Here is a 4,550-nt window from a genome sequence, read left to right as displayed (position 1 = left end):
ACTGGATCAATGTGTGCTTCTGTGCTTTTTTGTCTCTCTTGTTGTGTCTCTGCTCTGTCTTCTGTAACCCCCAGTCAGTCGAGGCAGATGACCGTTCATACTGAGCCCAGTTCTGCTCAGTATGAACCTTTGGTATTCTAGCCGTTAATTTGTTGAGGTAATCTGGAGAAATTGCACCCCACGCTTCCAAAAGCAGCTCCCACAAGTTGGATTGGTTGGATGGGCACTTCTTGCGTACCATACGTTCAAGCTACTCATTTCACAACGTATGTTGGTGAATAAGTGTGACTTTTCATGGAAAACACAAAATTGTTTAGGTAACCCCAAACTTTAGAATGGTAGTGTATGTAACTCTGATCTATAATCTGGATGTCCCTGCATAACTTTCTCCTGTGAAAGAAGCTCACATGCTTACAGATTTACTATTGTGTTTCTTTATCCAACGAGACAGAGAGGAGTTGTGCTAGATAGGAAATGGATCATATCAGTGGCTGCATTCCTCTGAAGATTACTCCTAGTTTCTTTGTTAATCCAGAATGTATAAAAGCTTAGTGTGTTTTTTTCCTCATTGCTCTGTTTCCTGACTGTGTTGGGGGACAGAGACATTCAAACGCTCATGCCTTTGAACTAAATAGCTTGCAAACAAAGGATGCATTATTTGTTTCCATGAGTTGTGTGCTCACTTAATTAATAATTATTCATATTCATTACAATTTGGTGTTGTTGGCAGGATCTGACGTGCCAGGAGGACTGCGTGGTGAGGGATGAGGACGCTTGGCCGGCCTAAAGACTTATCTTCAGTTCACCTAGTTGAAAAAAGGGGAGTCCTGGAGCCTGTCCGATTATTCCTGGGTGAGACGCTACTCTAAACCATTTTATTGCACATTAACCATCATCTCCCAATACTTATTTAATTTCACAGAGTTGGTGGAGTGGGAACATCAGCACGAGGGCCTGACCTTATCAGGAGAACAGGACTGCTCTATTGGTAACAATAGGACCAAGCGAAACAAAAGGGTTTTGTGGGTGGTTTTAGCATTTCTACACCTCATAAAGGAGAAAGCCAGGACGGGTAGACATGCCACCTGTAGGAAAAAAAGGTTCCGAAACCTCAAAGATCTCAGGGGTCTCTCCTCCAGACTCTACAATATATAAAATTATGAGGGGGAAAGGTGGAGATGATTGTGTTAGGAAACAAAATGGAAAATCCTTGTCTAAACCTGAAAAAGTTTTAGAAGTTCTATAATATCTGTGATCCAAACCCACCTTGCACTTTGTTTTTTCTCAGGTCTGGTCTGTACAAACGTGGCCACCGCTCCTGTTTAGATATAATTATTTGATCAGAGCCTCCTATTTATAGTGTCTCTGACCAAAGAAACTCCTTCCATTGTGTGTGATACATAAAATGTAATTTCACAATTTCCCTCAAATATTGTTCACAAACCAGTCTAAATCTGATAGTGAGCACTTCTCTTTTGCTGAGATAATCCATCCCACCTGACAGGTGTGCCATATCAACAGGGTCGTGCAGAGACCCAGGTGTTGAAAGAGGGCACATGGGGCACGGATTTAAAACACGATACAGAAACATACCCTGCTATACAACCGTTTGAAATGTACCAACCCATACTATGAAGAATGTAACATGGAATCAAGGGCATAGGCTTGATTTGAACTCCTCTCCCCCCCCCCCCCCCCCCCCCACCCCCGATTTGAACTTTAGTAGGGACACTATTGGTCCAAAGCTTTACTGGTCTGATGTCATTGGTCCTACGCAGTATGCATGTTATTATTTGTTGATGCTTAATTTGAGCATCAGGATTCGTTTCGTCTGTCTAAAGAGAAAAGGTAGCTTTATTTGCTACGTTTATGCAAATTTTATAAGCACGACACACACTAGATGCTGTTTGTCAATGTTTAAAGCATTACTGGCTCAGATTAATGTTGAATTGGGACTTTTTCCCCACTTTGAAAAACTTTGCATTTGAACTACCAGCAACAGAGACAGACGGTAAATACATGGCTATTAAACCAAATATATTCAAAATCTGTCTGTTGTCTAGATACATCCTGTATTTTCTTTTGAAGCTATAGAAATGTGCAGAGATAAACCCCGCCCTATTATTTTTTTTAAGATACTCTCTGCATCATAAACCACAGCAAAATTATACATTTAAGAGACTGCAAGTAAATTTATTGTATTTACTCTGCACTGGAATTAGAAGTGTCACTGATACTAACAGCATTTCAAATATTAAATTCAACTTTATTATTAACTTTCAACTAATGTACAACTGGGCTGTGTCAGGATTTGTCCTTATGAACGCAAACTCACACCACACACAGAGCTTAGTTTAAGAGAGTTTATTGAAGGAAGGATGGGTTGTGGAGGGTGGTGAACTAGAGTCTTTACCAGGGTGGAGGAGGTGGACGAAGAATGCTGGAGGACTGGAGGTGACTGGAGGACCGGAGGATGCTGGTGCAGGGCAGAAAATCCACACCTCAGCAGAGAGAGCTCTGGAGCACAGATGGCTGCAAAAGGACCAGGAACACAGCAGAGGGATAGTACACAGAACGCTGGGGCAGCAGTGGATCCAGCAATGCGGGAGAGAGGGTTCTTGGAGGTGCAGGAGTTGGAGCACTGAGGTAACCGGAGAATCAGCAGCAGAGAGAGAGTTCTTGGAACGCAGAGAGCTGCAGTAGGACCAGGAGTGCAGCAGGGAGAACCGTTGGAGGTGCAGGCAGATGCGGGGAACTCAGACCACCAGGCGTGAGATAATTTCAGGAGCCAGGCTAAGGGAAGTTGAGGCTCAGGTGGACGTGAGAAGATCTCCGGCTGAGGAGCAACAGAAGACTGAAGATGGACCGGCGGTGAGGTGGTGACTGAGGTAGGCTTTTTTAGGGGTCCAACAGAAAGAGTTCAACTGGCCGACAAGGAAGCCAACGACCACGGGGGCTCAGCGATCCACTGGAGAGTGCTGGGAGAACTCAGGAACATAGAGAGTGCTGGAGTAAAAGGAACTTGTGAGCGCTGGAAAAACAGGAACTGGTGAGCGCTGGAACTCAGGAACTTGTGAGCGGTGGAATAACAGGAACTTGTGAACACTGAATAACAGGAACTTGTGAACATGGAATAACAGGAACTTGAGAACATTGTGTTGGAGCAGTGGTGGGCGTTGCAGGGTGACCCCAGCGGGGCAGAGTCTTCCAACAGCGAAGCAGCAAGATCTCAGGTGGCAGACATCTCAGAGGGCGGCCCCATCGTGGCTAAATCAGATGTGGACATGGTGGAGGGAGGGTCCTCCTGGACCGCCTCACCGGACTCGGGAGCATTGTGGAAGGGAGGCCTGTTGTTTTAGACTGTTATGTGTTTTCACTAGCAAGAGGAACATGACATCTGGACAGTGACCCTTTACACTGTTTTTCTGTAGTGTCCAAAGATCTGTCAACTAGTAAGATTAGTAAGAATATGTTTGTTTTTGTGCTTTGAGCTAAGAGGTTCCCAGAAATACAGAGCAGATCTGCCAAGAGAGATCACGCACACACAGTAGAGTTCCAAGAATGTTCTGCACATACACAATAATTGGCGTACCGAAGCGCACACACACAAATGTTGGCCTATAAGAAGGGGTATTTACTGCATTGTAATCAGAACTTTTGCTCACACTCATTTGTACGTGTGACCTTTTGAATTAAGAGTTCTCCGTTGGCAAACAGAGAAGCTTAAATCTTCATCCCCTGAATCTTCTTTCTTTTTTAAGGTTCAGTAGTTAAATAATCTCCCACACAATTGGTGAACCTCGACGTGATTTTTAAGAAGAAGGAGATTCTCTTCCCGAGACAGCGTAAGGCCCGCGGCACGAGCTGGCCACTTGCGCCAGGACACAGAGGCCTAGAGGGATACAGAGGGTGAGTATATGTTTGCATTTCTCTCTCTCTTTCTTTCTCTGCTTGTTAAAGACAAAACTGCCTCCAGTGAGGTTTGATTTTGGAAGAGTGTTTTGTTTGTTTGTTTGATCGGTGGAGGGGTAGCTCCTCTATTTGCCTTCAGTTACATTTCCCACACCCGGAAAGGATTGTCTTAAATATAGAAAAAGATGTGGAATGGTATGGAATTCCAACACAATTGACAACACGCGACAATCTGAAAAGGAAACTAGTTTACACCCAGCTGCTTGAATCGGTCGCCCTGTTTGAGCGCTTTAGTGTAGCATCGGATATTGAACCGATCTGGCCTTTGTGGTCTAGTTGAAGTTCAGCTAACATATATAACTGTTTAGAATAAAAAAAATCATCGTGAGTGGTTGATTTTAGAAACGTCACGGCTGGTCGGAGTCCTGTAGGGTGTGGCCCTGTTAATGTAAGCGCTTGAAGAAGAGAAATAAGGTTTTTCTTGGATCATCCGTGTGAGAATCCAATGAAATATTAACTGCAGTCTGGTTTTGTTGAGTACTCTGGTTTAGGAAACGAGGTGAAAGAGCCTCCGATCAAATTTGAAACAGTAGGCCTTGTTCTGGAGCACGTGCAGTATAAACGTTTACTTTTACCTT

This window comes from Fundulus heteroclitus, chromosome 3 (assembly GCF_011125445.2).
Source record: "Fundulus heteroclitus isolate FHET01 chromosome 3, MU-UCD_Fhet_4.1, whole genome shotgun sequence".
NCBI lineage: Eukaryota > Metazoa > Chordata > Actinopteri > Cyprinodontiformes > Fundulidae > Fundulus > Fundulus heteroclitus.
The sequence above is the reverse complement of the archived record's forward strand: the minus strand, read 5'-3'. Positions refer to the sequence as shown.